We start from the raw sequence: 20,306 nt of genomic DNA, 5'->3' as shown, positions 1-20,306 counted from the left end.
AAAAGAAAAGGGTTTCTAGGACAATAATTAACAACTATGCATCAGGCAGAAGGATCATTAAGGAAAGACAATTGATAAAATCCTAAAACTGAAGACTCAATAATGCGAGAAAAGATGGTTTTGAAGTATCTCTTGTGCTTCTAACTTAATATATAGTAACTATAGTATGAAATCTCCACTGCTCAGTGATATTAATTTCAGATCATCTAACAGCAGCCAAATCTTACTTTCATAACAAGACCTAGTGCAAATTTTTCTAGAATTGATGATTGTTCTACACAAAGAGTCCAAAGGTTGCCACATCCTTGGAAGGCAGACTGGTAAAGGAGATATGCTTCCAGAAGAGATTCAGGGCCTTTCCTTTATAATGGAAAATATCATTTCAGAGGATGGAGCAGACAGGTTTCAAGGGAATAGTTTCCAGTGGAAAAAAAAAATGTGGAGTTGAGGACACACCAAATAACATAAACACATCTGTGGGAGGAAATAGGAGAGTAGCAACTTCCTGTGTGGCACAGGTGTGCTGCAAAATGGAGCGGGCTTACTATGGTCTTCAAGGTTCTAGTAAATGCAGACTGTGTCTTGGTAGATGTCAAAACTGCAATTGATTATGGTGTCCTAGATAGGTGTGGTCTCATCTTTGTTTTCAACTGAAAATTGGTAACCACTAAGAAATGTTGTCTTTCGCATCCCCTTGAAACAGAGATGCTGAGTAAATCTTTGAGATATCCAGGGCTTTAATGAAATGGCAGCTGGTTGATATATTGTAGGGTTGGTTGAGTAATTAAATAAAACATCTCTTTTTTTTTTTTTTTTACTATTTTATTTTTACTGGTACTGTTGCAGAAGTGAGGGTTGGTTGTACAAAGAGACTTATGAGCCAGCCTCCTGACTTTTAATCACTCACATTCTAATGGAAAGAACCCACAGATATTTAAGCAAGCTTGAAAAGTCATGTGTAGAAAGCAGCATGCAAGTTATCAAAATGCCAATTAGTATGTAGTCAACTTAAGACAGAATGTCCATTTCAGGAAGAGGATATAACATAAGCATTGCTAAAATGACTCAGATGAGAATAGCACCAGAAGACATATAAATAGTTTTGCATGTCAGGGGCATGGGGATAAGCAGGAGATATGAGAGGAGATGGAGGGGACGTATCATTAATGACATTTTATATCTTGCTAAAGTTATTGAATTTTATTCTAGGGATTTTAGATGGAGAAGTGACCCTACCAGGAGTATGTTTGAAAAAGATTCTTGTATCAGCAGCATGAAGGATAGATCTGACAGGGATCTGAAGCAGGATGAACATTTAATAGATAAGAGAGATGCATAGAGCAGCAAAGACAGTGCACATTAGTGAGCCTTCAAAAATGTTTATTGAGTTGAAATGAATTGAAGAAGTTTGTCGAAACTTTCCTTTCTCAAGTCTTATTTTTAGAAAATGTCAATAGTAGCTATTCATTGGGTTGCTTCAAAGTTACTCAGCTGAACCCCAGTGAGGGTGTGAGATAGCTGAAGTCTGGGTGAATGACCCATGTCATCACAGATGCTTCAAAAATGTCATCAAACACTCGTCTGCAGATGGTTCCATTGTTCCTTGTGGTCTTTACAGGTCCTGAGTCTTATGATTCAGTCTGATGCACAAAATAGTATTCTGCTTTTTGCAATGAAATTCAGTATGCGCCTTAATTATTCCCTTTGCATTTTGACAAAGGGCATGTCCGTGATTGCACTGACTTTGCTTGTTATGCACACTCCTTGATGACTAACTTTGTTTACAGATTTTATTTTTTTCTGTCATTTTCAGAAAGTTTTGTCAATAAAATAAATAATTCAGCAGTTTCCTCCATAATTTTCAAAGCTAGAATATACCAAAGAAGAAGCTGCTTTCTGATGATTGAAAGCTGACTACATTTTTATATTTAAAACATTTTCACATTTTAATAAAGGTGTCGTCATAACACTGTCATAAAAGTGAAAAGAAATATAATTTTTCCCATGTTGCAAATGAGTGGTTTAAAGATTGTCTTTGGAGAAGTGGGTAAAAGGGCTTAGTTCAAAGGAAAAAAAAAATCTCACCACTAAATATCACTATTTCAATATCTGTAGCACGTCTTTTGGTGGTAACATTTTGTTAGTTTGTCTTCGGCAATAAAAACTGTTATTATACACATAGACATATTTTTATCTTTTATATTCATATATGTTTCCAAGTCTCATAGTCTAAAAAGCCGAAAAACAATGACAAACCCAGTAATGCTGGCCACCTTGGCTAACAAATTGTAGCCTCTTACATAGCATTTTCTATTAAAATAAATCCGGGGACCTCCAATAAATGATTAAATCTAGATACAGTGCAAAAAATGTACAAAATTGATCTGAAATGACTTATTATTCTAAAAAAAGTAAGTAATCTTTCAAGAACTACCAGGAACATATCAAAAGGACTCATGGTACAATTGGAAAAGGATTCTATTGTCAGGATGAGGCAATTTTAGTAGCAAAACAATTAGAAGTTACTGAAAAATTGATTGACATTTATTAGTGATAAAAATGATAATTTTTTTACTTAATAAAAATTTCTTAATCGCATTTGGTGAATGCTAGGTAACCAAGGCCTCCTGTAAACTGAGAAAGGAAGAGGACTCCAGCATTCATCCTGATATTCTTATACAACTGCAACTAAATAATTGATGAATATTTTTAAAATTAAGAATTCCAGCTGATAAAGAAAAAAAGGATAATAAAATTGTAGCATCATCATATTGCAACCATGAATGAAATTGTAGACACAAAAAACTATTGTCAATGGCTGCCTAAATTATTATGAGAAATGCTGCTGATTAGTCAAATGCTTGAACCCACTGTCAATATTAGCACTTAAAAAAAAGGAAAGGAAGGGAAACTATACGCAGTATTTATGTTACAGGAAATACAAATATTTCAGTATAAATCCTATAAAATAATTTAATTTATTTCTGTAATAATAAGAGGACCAAGGAGTAGCAAGAGAGAGTTTGCTATCCTGGGAAGGGAAGATGTTAAATGACAGGGGAGGTGAGGTGTGGTATGTCAACCACCTGAGAAAATGCACACTCAAATATGTCAGAAGGCTCTAGGTAGCGACAATGGCTCAGAGGCTGTTCCATATATAGGACATAGACTGGGGCTAAGCATACATTTTGTGCGTGTATTTGTGCTCTGGGTTGTCATAGAGAAGTTTAGAAGTTCAAGATTTCGACAACATAGTTACTGAGGGAACAGATGAGCTAGGGAGGCTGCCTACTTGATATGTGTTAAGCCATGCATATCCAAAAACCTAGAAATCTCAAACAAAATTAAAGTGATTTGTCTAAATTTGGGAGAAAAATAAGATTAGATAATTGCCTCATAACTCTATATTTCAAGAGCAAAGTTTTGGAATCAGTTACACACACACACACACACACACACACACACACACACACACACACATACATATAGTGGAGATACATGCCTGTAGATCTATCTATATTCAAGTTTGGAGATCTATATATCTAAGTTCTAACATTATATAGCAGTATGGCCTTGGACTTTCACTTGATTTCACTGAGGGTACCTCTCAATTGTTTAATGAGAACAAATTGTATATATCATAGTAGAGCTGTAATGGTTAAATATTATATAAAGATGACTGTTAGAATGTATGTCATATTTTAGGTACTCACTCAATATTTTCAATAGAGAATAGAAAGCTGCTTATCTGTTTGTGCTGGGGAAACATAAGAGGAAGGAAAATAGGAAAAACACACCCTCTGAGAAATGATAGGATAGACTGGAAAGGAATAACTTCAGTGTTACAGGAATAAAATTGGAGGCCCTTGGTTTATGGTTATCATTCCTTGGTTTAAGGCAATAAAGGAACAATGTTGGAAATCAGAAATCCACATTGGATAACATAGATTTGCGGTCTGGACAAAATAAAAAGTCAGGAGACAGTTTCTTGGATATAATTATGATTTTCCACTGGCAGAATATACTCAGATACATGAACATGATTAATCCTGGAGCTGGAAAGATTCTATGGGCCAAGATGACTGGAGCTGATGAGAGAGAACTGAAGAACTGGAGCCGAGCCAAGACAGATGTTGCAGGTCCTCCAATGCTGCCTCCAGACCCTCTTGTTGCTTACTAAATTTGTTAATATTCATTGTGTAAAGGCTGCTGGTTTCTCCTTTTGTCTTGAAAGAATCATATCTTCTGTTGGCTACCAAATTGAAGATTTGTTTACATTAATGTTCCACCTGAACTTTATCATAATTGATTTAAGCAACATTATCTGGAATCATAGAAAGGCAGAATATTAGAAACAGAGACATCCACAGACATTATGTAATCAACAACACACAATGTACCAAAGAAGAAGTGGTTCCAGAGTCATGATTTCACTTACTCGTAGCTGGTTAGCGGCTTAGCATAAGACCTTTTACTCAATTCCGAGCTCTTAAAATGTCTCTTATATTAAAGAATTACTATTAATGCCTGGTAGGAGTATCCATGAGAAACATTTGTTGTTTTATGTGATATTATTTTATTCAGAAAATGAAATGAAAACTAAAGCATTTGGTTGATTTGGCTAAATGAAGATTATCTGTCCCACTCTATAACTGGGAGTAACTTTAAATTTACATTATGTTAACAAAGAAAGACAGATTTCAAAAAATTTCATAGCAGAATGTCATTGTCTCTACTTTGTTCTAATATGAATGTTTCATTGCTACAGTAATTCCATTAAGAAAACTCTCCAAATAATGCACAGGTGAGGTTTCTTTTATTTAGAATTGCACTGAATATAGGAATTCAGACAAACGATGATCAGATTTTGTCAAAATTCCTGTTAATAGAACACAATATAAACTTTATAAGAAGCTCAACTTTATAAATGAATGTTTTTCAGATTTTAAGTGTTTGTAATTTAGCTCTCATGCTATATTTTCTTTTGAAAGAAAATATATTTTGTGTATATTCCAGGGGTGCTGCATAGATTATATGTCTGTGCCCTTAGCAGCAAAATAAATCAGAAAACTATGTTTCTTGTTTATATCTTAGAGAATGATTCATATTGTAATGAATTCCACAATAAAGAACGTGTGTTTAAAGATATTGGCAATCCATGATACATGGCTGCTTCCAATGCCTACCCAAGGAATAGACTAGGAAACGTTTAAAATGTTGGTAGAGACTTTCACTTGGAAGACACAGGTGACATGCATTGCATTTTTTAGTGGAGAGAGTGATTTACCGGTGTCAGTGGCAGTTTCTGGAATCCAGCGCTCCGTTCAGTATTGCGGGACATTGTGTCTCTTACTACAGCATCATAAGTGGGGTCACTTTCAAGAGAATTCTTCCATGCCTTTGGTGGGACTCCGTGAGAAACAGATTCTGAGATACAGATATACCTGCTAAAGTTTACCTGAGAGTACTTCAAGAGATCCATTTGTAAGAGCTTGAAGGACACAGGATTGGACATAAAGAGAAGTTGTGCTTTCCGAAAGTTGCATCAGGGCATTCAGTTGCATCCCATGGGACACTCAGGACCTGGGATAGCAATTCATTGCTTTTCCAAATTGAGAAAAGGGGCCCAGACTTTGCATCCATCATACCAAGTCAGCAGATGTGGGTTGGTTCTAAAGACAGGGCAGAACCTTAGATGAGCACCCTTCTTTCAGTTGAGGGCAACTTCTTGAGATAGACTCAGCTTCGATCCTTTGACATCCAAGACCTCTGGCATCTTCGTCTTGAAGGTAAAATCCAAACAAGGAACCAAAGCAACAACTCTGCTGTGTGGTTTGAATGTCCTTTCTGCCCGTGTATCCTCCAAGCCCAGTGTTCAGGCTCTGGAGATAATGAGACTTAAAAGGCTGAATCACATGTCTTTTGATTTGCTAATTAAAACAGGTTACATTTCATGCAAATAATATCTGGCTGATATCATCTCATATTTTCTTAATTTATTATAAATTTTTTCATGAGTTTTTTAATCGTGATAACTGAAAATTAGAATGTATCATCAGGCATTGCATGCAGAAGGCTTTCAAGATTTTCTAAGGGTTGTTTCTATGAAAATAGGGAATAGCAAAAATCAGTCTTCATGTGTGTGTTTCTCTTAATGTATCTTCATATTAGAGATTATAAATGAAAACTAGGTACTACAGAGACAATAAATGGTTTATTCTAAGCATTTATTCCAAACATTATTTTAAAATGCAGCTGCTACAACAAGCTCCAATTTGACCAGCACTAAAATGAAGTTAGAGAGCCAGAGTGAGGATGCAATAGTCATTTCTTCACAGAAACAAAGGAGGACGGAAAGAAGATGAGGTATCCAAATGGCAGCAGCTGAGATAAAATTGAGATATTTGGTTTTGTCTTGTTATTTCTCCTAAAAGATAAGTATAATTTAGTAAAACTCAGCCAGGGCTACTCTTGTTGGTTAAACTTGCCAAAATAATATAATATAATATAATATAATAATATAATATAATATAGATAGATAGATAGAAAAATAAAGTGAAGCAGGTGATTTTTTTAAGCTAGAAGCTACTTCATTTTGCTCATTATTTTCTTCAGTCTTGTGGCCTCTCATTCTCTAATTCTGATGGCAGAAATAGTCTCTTGGCAAGAGTGACACAGTGTGGGAGCCAGGAAAAAGAAAAAAATCAGAGAAAATAGTTTCAGAAAAAACGAACATGTAGAAGACTGTTCTGGAGAACCTTGAGAGGTATCTCAGTAATAATCATAGAGGAAGCATTGGCAGGAAGCTTGGATGCTCTGAAGGCCTATGGAGTATAGACAGCACTACTGATTTTCAAGTGATGTGGGCTGCTGATAGAACTATTAGGCTCATGAAGAAAATCTATGCAGCCCCTGCTGTTGATCCATCTGCAGAAAGTTTTACATGCCAGTTTTCTTAATTAGGGTGGGCAGGGAGAGATACCCTGTTGAGATTAAGTCCACAGTACAATAAAGGAAGAAACTCTTTTTCTTATTGAGCTGCTACCAAGAAATGTGTTAATTATCAAAATACAAGAACACTTTGTATATGTGGTAAGCGCAATTCTTAACAAATGCAAAGATTTGAGGTGATCTAGGGAATTTTTATTCAATAAGGAACACTGCATCCTACTGAGAATGCTTTTTGAACTAACTGTTCTAAGTATATTTATTTGATCTCTAACCCTGATTTATTGAGAATTCCACTGTGCTACTATGGGTTGGACCTTTTCCTTTTCAGCTAAAAAAGGTCATTTATATTGCTTTCAACTAGACAAAGATATGTTCTTTAATTTCATTAAAAATTTATGCTTATGATAGAAATTGAAGAATGTTTTGAAATATAGAAGAATCTTGTATGGATGGAAAGTTATGGCTGTTTTCCTCATCATAAGCGTCACACTGACACTCCTACAAGAAGAAAGCATAACAGGTTTGTTTAATCAAAGTTTTATGTGACACAGGATCCTTCAGAAAATGAAGACCCAAAGATCCAGAGAAAGCTGTCTGTTTTTATGATTAGGTTTGATGAAGAATGGAAAATTGTGTAGAAATGTGATTGGACAATGGGTATGACTAATGGTGATAGACTAAGTGGGGAAGCCCCAAGAAAGCCTGTCTGTTCAGATTTTTATTGGCCTCCCTGTGTACCATTCCTTACTCTTAGGTAAAACCTAAGAATAAGGGGTAGGACACTCTGGAATGAGGATCTTTAAGAAAGAAGGGAAGGAGTGAACCTTCTAAGTTTTCTGGCTTGCTTTCCAGGACAGGGGTTCTAGTTTCCATGACCAATCTTAATGAAGAGTTCTGAATTCTATAACTCACTTCAGGGAAGAAGGAAGGGCAGGAAACAGGAGGACAGGAGAAGGTGTGATCTTGTATCTGAAGTCTTCCAGTGTCCTCTTGTTCAAAGTACTCAGCATGTCAAGGCTATGTATTTTGGGTTATTCTGTTCTGAGTCCCAGAAATGTATACTATCAAGACAAGAAATGTCCAATACCATGGAATCAGATACAAACAGTAATAAAGAGCCTGGCCAACATGGCAAAACCCCATCTCTACTAAAAATACAAAAAAATTAGCTGGCATGGTGGTATGTGCCTATAGTCTCAGCTACTAGGGCGGCTGAGGCAGGAGAATCATTTCAACCAAGGAGGCAGAGGTTGCAGTGAGTGGAAATTGCGTCACTTAACTCCAGCCTGGGTAACAGAGCAAGACTCGGTCAAAAAAAAAAAAAAAATACCTCCCGAGTTCAAGCGAGTCACCTGCCTCAGCCTTCCTTGCAAATAGCTGGGATTACAGATGCCTGCCACCACACCCAGCTAATTTTTGTATTTTTAGTAGAGACCGGGTTTTGCCACTCTGGCCAGGCTGGTCTTGAACTCCTGACCTCAAGTGATCTGCCCACCTCGGCCTCCCAAAGTGCTAGGATTACAGGAGTGAACCTGTAATCTGTAATTCTGAACTGTCCCCAGCCCAGAATTATATGTCTTATAGTTCTGGTAGCCAGGTTGCTAGCATGATCAGGTCCTGCTGAGGACTCCCTTCTAGGTTGCAGAGAGTCACTGCCTCACTGCGTCCTCACATGGTGGAGAGAGCACTTGTTAGCTCTCTCTCCTCTTCTTATACAGGTATTAATCCCATTCATGAGGGCTTTTATCCTCCTGACCTAATTACCTCTCAAGGGCTTCACCTCCAAAAAATTTCATACAGAAATTAGGGTTTTGATGTATAAATTGTGAGGGGAGCTAGAGACATTTGGTCCATAGAATACCAAGTACCTGTAAAATGTGGGAGCACATGTAAAAATAAGTTTTCTTCCTGTTGCAGCTGGAATGATTATATCCACAAAAGCTATAAGAGGTAACATTTGAGCTGTATCTAGAAGAATGGAAGGATTTCTAAAGAGAACTCATTAAGTGTTAAAGAAGATTATCTTGAATAGAAAAAAAAAAAACATATATCTTGCTACAGAGCTTTACAAATATGTTGGGGGCAACTGGGGCGATGATTGTGCCCAGTATTTCCCAATCTTATTTTCATTATTAATCCTCCCCCTTCCAGGATCTCTTTCAGATGCTTTTACAAAATCACCACCTCTCTCTCATGCAATTCAATTTCAGCAATGAAGAAGTTCTTCATTGTCCTATAGTGTTACACCCAAATTGTTGTAATTCTGAAGAATATTTTCCCCTTCAAAAGCCAATCACAGCCACATTCTGGACAATATCATCCTTTTGAGAATGCATGACGCAGTCTAGTAGGGTTTTAACTATGTGGGATTCTTGAGAAGGAATGAAGATTGAGGAGATTAGAGAAGTATGAAGTATCCAGATGTTATGAAAAATAACGAGTTCAATTAAGGGTTTTGAATCCCTGTGGATAAAGACTCAGTGTTAGAAGTGGAGGCAGTTTCAAGAAATAGAGAGTAACTTAGTTTAAAAAGATAGGAAGGCAGAAGACCAAGTTAGGGGGAAATGTGTGAGAAGGCACCTTAACTATACTATGGCAGATATGGATGTAAGAGGATAATATAAATTAATTTCTAGGCAGTGAAGATGGCTTTAGAATCATTCATATTAATCTTACATTCTAGGTGCGTAAGTTCACATGGGATGTATAAGTTCATATGGGTAGTGATAATGCTGATGTGTTCAGTTTCAGGATTTTCAAGGATTGTGTGGAATAGGAATCTGATATGGGCTGCTACATCGTAAACAACCTGGCTTGCTCCTCCTTGCCAGTTTAAAACAATCCTCCGGGTTTCCAGGGAACTCAGTCAAATCTTAGGAAACAAAAAATAACATTTCTCTCTATGTACATTCATGAATATTTACTGTTTATTCCTCTGTCTTGATTCAGGTCATATAAATGTAATTTAATATTTAGCTTTTCTCTTAAATGATGAAAATTATTTGCATGTCAATCATTTTATAATCATAAAATAGTTCACAAGTAGATTTAGCAATCATAAACAACATTTATTTTTCTCATTGTAGTGGCAATTACTTTCTGATCCTCTATTTTATAACAGCATTATGATAGATTTTGATTTCTAGGCACATTTCCAGACTTTGTCAATTCCTGATATTAATGAACAACTCATTGCACATGCTTTAGCATATTCTGAAATAACAATGTACTGAAGATAATGACTTAGATGATGTGTGCTTCCTTTTCACTAGACAATTTTAGATTTTGGAATTTCTGAAAATGCAGCAGAAGTACTTAGATCCACTTGGGACGAAATCATACCTGGGGCTAGTTTGTACCCACTGCTAGAGGCCAAGGCTATACAAATAAGCAATGCTTGGGGCTGGATCAATGTGACATTTTTGCTGTGCAACAATGATGGATGAATATTGTCTCAGTCAGGACACAAAGATGCTCTCTAATCATTTTTTTTTCTTAGCTTAAAACAACTAAAGATGAAATTTGCTAAGGGATATGGGGAACGTGAGAGAGAAATATGAGGAAGTTTCTCTTTTTATTATCAGATCTCATTCTGTTCTAATAGTATGGAGCAATTAGTCACAAAAGAAAAGATACAAGGGTGGTAATGAAACTTGAAAAGAGTAGCAGCAAATAAAATTATCTATATGCAATAACTCTGTGTGTGTGTGCATGAATGGCTGTGTGTGGAGTGTGTGTGTGTGCATGCCCCTGTGAGTGAGAGAGAGAAAGAGCAATATGCTTATAATTACTAATTTCATTATTGCTCATGCATGTATATTTCATAATTAATTGTCAGTCTCCAATGGGGTGGAGCAGGTAAAACAACCTGTTATCTATGTTTTCTTTCAGGTATATGACTGCTGTTTTGTAGTAGAAGATTTATTTCTTACATAATTTTACAAGAACATTGAGTGTTCATAACAAATTCTTAGTGAAACCTGTCAGTTTGATTTAAATTGGAGCTAATGGAAGTTTTGTGTTTGTTACATAAGATGGTGATTGTTATTGCAGCAGGTTTCTGTCAAGAATTTATCCTTTTGAATTTTAACAATTATTTTTCTACATAGTGATCATTTATTCATTTGCTGCCACCAATTCAATGTTTCTAAAAGAAATCTCAAAATTATATATCTTTATAATTTCAAATCAGTTACTACTAAAGTAAGTAAAACCATATATAATCTCTTGTAATGAATTAATTATAACAGATATAGAAACATTTTGCTGTAGTTCTGTTCCCTTTGGTCCTCCTTTCTGGTCTAATTTGTCCTTAATGCTTTCTCTGCTATTCCTTTCTGCCTTGCTCCTCCACTTGCATCTATTTAGCCTTCTTTTGCAGCATCTTCTCACCTCTTCAGTATTCACTATTATGCTTCTTTTACTTTTCTTCTCATCACTGTGTTGTTATTTCTTGCTACCTGTACATTTTCTATTCCTCATACTTTTCTTCCACTTCTATGTCACTTTTATTCAACACTGTCCCTTCTTATTTCTCCATTCTTCATGCTATTCCCTCATAAAATGGAAAGACCTTAGGCAAAGATAATGACTTTCAAAATTTGCATTTCCCATAGTTTGCAAAATGTTTGGGCATACATATTGATAAATATTGACTAACATTTTAAAATAATGTATTGATTAATTTGGGAGTACGAAGTTTTAACATCTAATTTATGCCAGCACTGTGCAAGATACTAAAGATAATACAATGAATTAGACCTGTTTATTTTTTATAAGAAATTTATTGTTATAAAACTGTAACATCATTTTGCTAACCACAAATATATTCACTGTTTATCATATCTCTATATTTTAAATACATTCCTGCTGCAAGATTTATTCATGACAATTTATGTCTCCCCAGTTTAATTCAGCTGTTCTCTGAAATTTAATTCAGAAAAAAAATTGGTTAGAATCTTGGCCTCTGATACATTCTTATAACAAAAACATCAACCCAAATACTAGTAACTGCTACTTTTATACCTGCATTTTGTCTTTGTACTTGCTGAGTGTCATTACTGTCAATCACAGAGCTATGCTCTGAATACAGCCATCTTTCTAAAGATGACTTTGTTTGGGGGTTTATGTGTCAAATAGGATTCATCTCCTACAAGCGTTCTCAAACAAAAGCATATTGAGATAAAGAAAAAAATTTTAGACCAAGAGTAAAGCTGAAGTAAAGCTTGACTGAAAAATATTCCTTAGGGTAATTTATACCTGTAATTCAACCATTTTGGAAGGTGGAATGGGCAGATTGCTTGAGTTTAGGAATTCGAGACCAGCCTTGGCAACATGGTGAAACCCCACCTCCACAAAAAACCGTCATGTGTACTGGCACATGCCTGTGGTTCCAGATACTTGGGAGGCTGAGGTGAGAGGATCACTTGACCCCAGAAGATTGTGGCTTCAGTGAGCCATAATCCACCACTGCACTCCAGCCTGGTCAACTGAGTAAGACCTTGTCTCAAAAGAGAAAAAGTAAAATATGCCTTAGTAACAAAGTTAACACTAGTATTCTACTTCCTACAGCAAAATGTAGATTTTTGAACTCACACATTCAGTTTTATCTGAGAAAAAGAAAATAGCCACTTGTAGATCTTCATAGAAGTCCTCAACCCTCATCCAGTTACTCAATTACAAACAACAACAACCACAAACAAACAAAATAACACAAATAAAAGAACAGTGAAAGTGAAGAGTAAACAAATGGTCACACTTCCTCTGCATGACAAAGTTAATGCTGGAGTAGCATAATAGTTGAAATCAGTCCTCTCTCTAGGTTAGCTTTTTTATAGGTTTCAAGAATGGCATCTGAAAAAGAAATTAGTTCAAACATAACATATCCTAGAGAGGATATTTTAAAATCTGCATTCCAGCAGCTATAACTACCTGCTAAAACCAGAAGCTATAAGCAAGCCTGTACTAATTAAGGAGAATTTGGCAGAAAAATATGTACTCTTTTTGAACCTGACCTAGTTATTGAGATATGACACGTGTGGGAAAGCAGACTTAGCTGTAGGGACTTATGGGAAATTTGAGTTACTCAGGAAGCTCATGGTATGTACTTGGTGGGATCAATCAGGTTATATTCCAGCAAGACATCAGTGATTCATTATCAAGGGGAGGAAATCGCTGGAGTTATGCAGAAAAAATAATGGAGATTAGTGAGGTTGATGACTCTTAGAATTGTAGAAACACGGAATTATGAGGACATATTATCTGATAACAGTGAGAAAATACCAAATGTTTCTGTGCCAAGATCCATTTCAGGGTCTAGTTAGAAGGCAAAATGATGCAAGGAACATATTATCCAAATAGAAACTTAGAGAATCAGAACAAAGGAGAAACCTATTTTTACAAAAACATTGAAACTTGCGGTAGGAATGTAAATATCAGGATTAAAAAAATGAAGTGAGGTGCACAAACGGTGATAATAATTTTAATAATGTTTAAAATGCTGGATTAAATTATGAAAATGCACCATGCTTAAGGTTTTTATAAGCCAAAGAAATCAAAGATTACCTTATACATAGTAGTTAAATTATGTTCCCATAGTGCAGCAAAGCAAAACTGTACAGGGATAATTCTCTCTTGAACAAAATAATCCTCTGTTCTTTCCACAAGCCTACTAGGGATTTATTGTCTATCAGCTTCCTTCCCCATATGTTCCCTAGAGTGTAGGAGTATGTTTGATGTAGTTACCCAGGTGATTTTATTATTCATGCAGTCTATTTATTCATGTAGCCTATTGCCACATGAATCACCACACCTGCTTTAGAACCACTACTACGATTTAAATGATCATGGTAGAAATGACACCTTCAGCGATTGTTTTTCTGTCACAGCAGTCTGCCTAGCCTTTCCTATATTGTATGGTCCAATCTCCTAGCCATCCACCCAAATCTACCCAAATTCTACTATGTCGTTTGCTGCCTCCTTGACTGCTTTTACATCCACATCCAGCTATTGTATGACAGCATATTTTCTGGGTGTCATATTTCAGTGCTTATCTAGATATTCAAATTTTTTTTATTGCTGGTTCCACTTCCAAGTGACCCTTATTTTGGATTTTATTGTGACCTCAAAAAGAAGTCACTAATGAAAACTAATAAAAACAAAATATATTTTCTATTTAATAAAAGATTAATTTCTCAGGAAAAGTACATTTTCCTGGTTATTATTTTATTTGATTATGATATATATATATGATATATATATTTATATGTGTTATGTATTAAATGTGGGAATTAAGGGTGCTGATTTCCCACAAAGGCAAAAACCTGTGTATAATTTTTGACTCCCCTAAAACTTAACTAATAGTATACCATTTATCAGAAGCATTACCCATAACATAAACATTTAACATATCTTTCAAATGTTAAATGTATTATATACTGTATTCTAACAGTAAATTAAGCTAAAAATAAAATTATTAGGAAAATTATAAGGAAGATAAAGTATAGGTACTATTTGTTAAGTGGAAGAAGATCATCATAATTTCTTAATCCTTATCATCTTCATATTGGTAGGCTGAGGTGGAGGAAAGGGAGTGGTTGACTTTGCTGTCTCAACAGTAGCAGGGACAGATTTGTGGAGGTGATAGAAGGGAAGTCAGGAGAGGCAGGCATAGTGGTCCAACTTTATAAATATAAATTATAATTTCTGATTTTTTTTTTTGCTTTTTCTTTAAAAATGTTCCTATATGGTAAAAATCCTTCTTCCACCATGTGCTTTAGTTTCAGTGTCATATCAAAGAAGTCTCCTTGTAGTAAGATAAGTTAAAAGCAGTCTTGAATAAGTGGAAACCTTTGACATATTGTCAAAAGTCAGTTTGTTTTCTGGCATTGCTTCTTTTACATCTTCCTCCTCATCATTATCTGGCAGTAGTTGGAAACACTCATCTCTATCAATCTTCTGTTAATTCCTCTTCTGTAGTGTCTATTAATTCTTGATTTTCTCAAAGACTCATATCTTGAAACCCTTCATCCTTCACCCTTTTGCTGTATTCACAATCTCTTTTATTATGTCTTAGATTGGCTCTGTCAGAAATCCTGTGAAGTCATGCACAACATCTGGACACAGTTTTCTCCAGCGGCAATTTATGGTTTCAAGCTTGGTGGCTTTAATTGCTTTTCTGCAATATTGATATCCAATTTAAAAGTGTATTTTTTCCAGATGTTCTATCAGGGTTCTCTTCCATAGAGCTAAAAATTATTTCCATAGAGTACCATGGATAATGAGCCTTAAATGTCCTTATGACCCCCTGATAGGGCACTTTCAGCTGCATTAAAAACCTGGTCAGATAGAAGTCTTTTCTTTTCAATGACTTTTATGGCATCTGGGAACTCGTCTGCTGCCTTTTGGTTGACAGAAGATGCTTCTTCTGATACCTTGACATTTTTAGGCCAAACCTTTTTTTCTAAAATTATCAAACCATCCTTTGCGGGCATTAAATTATCCAGATTTGATACTTCACCTTCCTTATAATTTAAGTTCCATAGAATGGTGTAGTTTTTTTTTTTTAACGATATGAGGGTCTATTAATATGTCTTCTTTATGACAATTCTATACTAATGTAAGAGCTACATTTTTCTATACTAACTTAAGAGCATGAGATAAAAAAATGAATTTCCTGAGAAGTGCAAGGTTTCTGTACCTGCTAGCATAGCTGCAGCAATTTTTTTTCTCACATTGACAATGGTGCTTACACTAGTTTCTCTTATTTGAAATGATGAGAGACCACAGACCTCATTCTTTGGTTTGCGCCAAGCAATTCAACATTTTCCAGTAATGCCATGGCTTTTCTATGCTTCTTTGGAACACTTCCACCATCTCAATCACTAGTAGCATTGCATATACATCCCCTGTATTATTCAAGGTCTATGATATTGCATTAAACATAATGAAAAATGACATGAGAACTGTAAGAGAACATTTTTTACCAGAATACACAATTTACTGAAGAGATGAACTGTTCACCTGAAGATGACAAGAGTCACAATATGTTTTTAGTGGATACATACAACACAGATTCACCAAAATACTGAAAGGAGGTGGCTACAAAATCATTACAATAGTACAGAATGTACTATAATTTTATGCAGTTATGTTTTAATACTGCACCTTTATGTGTGTTTTCATTTCTCTTCATTATGAATGATGCCACATATGGTCTATAAGCTTTGTATAAATTTTGACTTTTTGTAGTAAATTTGTGTGTATTTCATGGTAGTAAATAATAATAATTGACTAGTGTCTACATATATTTTATGCATTCATGACCTACCTAACTTTTCCTAAATTGTATTGATAAATTATATTTTGTGCAGTTTGTGTGCAATTTTTTCAAAATGTTGCAAATTTTTAAAGCATTATCCAATATATTTATTGAAAAATAATTTAGGTAAAAGTGAAACTGTGCAGCTCAAACCCATGTTGTTCAAGGGTCAACTATATTTATAGATATTATGTATTTACAATATATGTTTACACATATAAAGCAATTAGAACTATAAATATAATATCAGCATGCTTAATTTTTACTGACATTGAAAATCCTATTTCTAATCTTTCCAGCTACTTGTGAGGGAAGTAAATTTAAGACTAAGCTAAATATTCTAAACTTCATATGGCAAAGCAAGTTTTTCATTCCACCTCATCTCTTTTTCTCTTTCTGCTTGGCTTTGATAGGAGGAAAGACAATGTCTCCATGAGCATGATTGATCAAGTTTTGCTATCAGTGTGCTCGACATTTCAAATACTACATATATTTTTATATATAGTACATTGTATTATGTACAGGATAAACATTTATTTATTTTTAAAACCTCTACCTGCAAGAACCCGGAAGTTGAAATAGCACAGAGTGGAACTTGGTAGAAAACTGCTGTCACCACTCCAAGGTGAAACCAAAATGGTGAAGCCCTCCAAATAAAGCAGAATAATAACTGCTGTCACTCTTCCAACCTGAAGCCAAAACAGCGATGAGGATTTCAAGGACCTCAAAGTATTAAAGTTAGAAGTCTGGGTCAGGGCAGAGAAGATAAAAGACTAAAACAATGAAGACATAAGAAGGTAACAGAAGAAGGGACTCTGGCCTGGCATAACCATCAAAGCTGGACAAATAGTATTTAATGGGGAAAAGACAAGTATTGTTTTTCATCCCTTTTTGGAGATTGGGCATACTGTGACCTTTTAATAGTAAGAATGTATTTCTTCCAATAATGGGTTTTATCTCTACACTTACTCAGACTTTGCTGGTTTAACTACAGACTCAGGGATTTTTGCATAATTGAAAACAAAGTTCAAATTAAATTTAGTGTAACAGCTATGTGCATAATGGATATAATAATGATCTGAGAATCTTATAAGAATATTCTCAGCATATTCAGGCTGAAAATGCAAGCAAAGCTGTGACCCATACTTTTTTATGTTGAGTAAACAACATTGCCTTCAGTGCCTGAGAAGGTTGCAACTATAGATCAAAGCACAAACAACACTGTGATGAATGCGAGGCACCTGTGAGTTTCTACTATTAATACAAATTCAAAGAGAAACAAATAAAGACAGTATCCAAAATCCTCTTTCCAGTGCCAGTCTTAGAATTTTTAGTACAAATATGCATTCTTTTATGGAATCACATGCACCTGAAAAGTCCTGTAAATTTTTACTTTCAAAGGAATTGTACCGTGTCTTATATTTAAGAGAGACATTACTGAAATTCCAAAATGAATTACTGTGCAAAGTGAAGAATTTTATTTTAAAGTAAACATTCACTTGAACTTACTTAACATTTTTAAAGTTAATTCTTATATACTGAACACACTTTAAAATATAAATTGTTCTATTATAAAGACACATGCACACGTATCTTCATTGTGACACTGTTTACAACAGCAAAGACCTGGAACCAACCCAAATGTCCATCATTGATAGACTGGACAAAGAAAATGTGGCACATATACACCATGGAATACTATGCAGCCATAAAAAACAATGAGTTCATGTCATTCATAGGGACATGGATGAATCTAGAAACCATTATTCTCAGCAAACTGACACAAGAACAGAAAACCAAACACTGTGTGTTATCACTCATAGGCTGGTGTGGAACAATTAGAACACATGGACACAAGGAGGGGAGCATCACACACAGCAGTCAGTAGGGGGAGGCTACGGGAGGGACAGTGGGGTGGGGAGGGTGGGGAGGGAAAATGAGGGGAGAAAAACCAGATATAGGTGATAGGAGGATGAAGCCAGCAAACCACCTTTCCATTTATGTACCTATGCAACAATCCTGAATGATCTGCACATGTACCCCAGAACCTAAATTACAATTAAAAAAATAATAATAATGAATTAAAAAAAGGAAACATTTCAAGTTTTAGGAAAGATGTAATACACATACTTCTCAATATTCTTCATGCTATGTACAGCAAAAATTGTAAAACAACCTAAAAATGTGGAGAGAAGAGGGCAGACCAGTTGAAGGCCTTGCACCAGAAGAACTACATGAAGTTGAGTTCCAGTGGGGTTTCTTTTTGCTTCGTTTTTATTGAACTGGATATAGGAAAAGCCTACAACCTAGAAACAGAAAAGCGTCACACCAAGAAAAAAGTAAAGGTTGTTCTTTCTAAACAAAGATCTAGGAAATGAAGATCCTAACAAGCGGTAACATTTTTCAATAATGATACTGCTCTACTCCTACCGTAGCCATGAGAAAAATCTGTGTCTCCATCTACACACATATTAGCAAAGACTGAGTGGAGAGCGAATACTTTCATCTTTGCCTGACTATAAGAGGTGCTTATCCCATTCCTTTCTCAGGTATTGTGAGAGGATGGTTATTGGAAAACAAGAAATTTCACCAACACCAAATAAAACATGTCCTATGCCACTCCCCAACCATGTAGTGTCAGCGGAGGCACATGGTACTTGGACTTCTACCACCACCTGGAGGTGATTAGAAACTTCTGCTGCCCTCTGTGGTAGTGTTCTAAGAAGTTTAGTGGAAAGGTGGGACTATCACCCTCTTCAATGAATGAAGGGGATGTAGGCCTCTGTGTTCTATGTCTGCAACTTCTTATGCATGTATAATTACCTAAAAATGAAAAGTTTAAATACAAAAAGAAATATTTAAACATGAGGCCTAACACCGTAAAAACTCTAGAAGAAAATCTAGGCAATAACATTCAGGACATAGGCATGGGCAAGGACTTGATGACTAAAACACCAAAAGCAATGGCAACAAAAGCCAAAATAGACAAATGGGGTCTAGTTAAACTTAAGAGCTTCTGCACAGCAAAAGAAACTATCAATAGAGTAAACCAGCAACCAACATAATGGGAAAACACTTTTGCAATCTATCCATCTGACAAAAGGCTAATATCCAGAATCTATGGAGAACTTAAACAAATATACAAGAAAAAAACAAATAATCCTATCAAAAAGTGGGCAAAGCATATAAACAGACACTTTTCAAAAGAACATATGTATGCAGTCAACAAACATATGAAAAAAAGCTCATCATCACTGATCTTTAGAGAAATGCAAATAAAAACCACATTGAGATACCACCTCATACCAGTTAGAATGGCAATCATTAAGAAATTGAGAGACAATAGGTACTGGAGAGGATGTGGAGAAATAGGAATGTTTTTACACTGTTGGTGGGAGTGTAAATTAATTCAACCATTGTGGAAGATAGTGTGGTGATTCCTTAAGGATCTAGAAATAGAAATACCATTTGACCCAGCAATCCCATTACTGGGTATACACCCAAAGGATTAAATCATTCTATTTTAAAAAACACATGTACACATATGTTTATTGTGGCTCTGTTCACAATAGCAAAGATGTGGAACAAACCCAAGTGCCCATCAATGATAGACTGGTTAAAGAAAATGTAGCAGATATACACCATGGAATACTATGCAGCCATAAAAAGGTTGTGTTCATGTCCTATGCAGGGACATGGATGAAACTGGAAACCATCATTCTCAGCAAACTGACACAAGAACAGAAAACAAAATGCCACATGTTCTCACTCATAAGTGAGTGTTGAACAATAAGAACACATGGGATGCAGGGAGGGGACCATCGCACACAGGGGCCAGGGGGTTGGGGGAGCTAGGGGAAGAATAGCAGGTGGTGGGGGTATTGGAGAGGGATAGGATTAGGAGGAATACCTAATGTAGATGATTGGGTAATGGATGCAGCACACCACTACCATGGCCCATGTATACCTATGTAACAAACATACATGATGTGCACATGTACCCCAGAAGTTAAAGTATAATAAATAAATTTTTTAA

The 20,306-nt window shown here is 35.5% G+C and overlaps 1 long non-coding RNA gene across 1 annotated transcript in view; it reads left to right on the top strand.

The window, feature by feature from the left end:
• LOC116551350 overlaps positions 1-18,336 on the top strand; it is a 22,289-nt gene extending 3,953 nt beyond the window's left edge. The window contains exon 2 of the long non-coding RNA XR_004268872.1: positions 18,232-18,336. This is a non-coding gene — a long non-coding RNA (uncharacterized LOC116551350). The remainder of the gene's footprint in view (positions 1-18,231) is intronic.
• The last annotated feature ends 1,970 nt before the right edge of the window (positions 18,337-20,306 follow it).

Source organism: Sapajus apella, unplaced genomic scaffold (assembly GCF_009761245.1).
Source record: "Sapajus apella isolate SASKATOON/1434 unplaced genomic scaffold, GSC_monkey_1.0 scaffold9, whole genome shotgun sequence".
Taxonomy (NCBI): domain Eukaryota; kingdom Metazoa; phylum Chordata; class Mammalia; order Primates; family Cebidae; genus Sapajus; species Sapajus apella.
The sequence above is the reverse complement of the archived record's forward strand: the minus strand, read 5'-3'. Positions and strand labels throughout refer to the sequence as shown.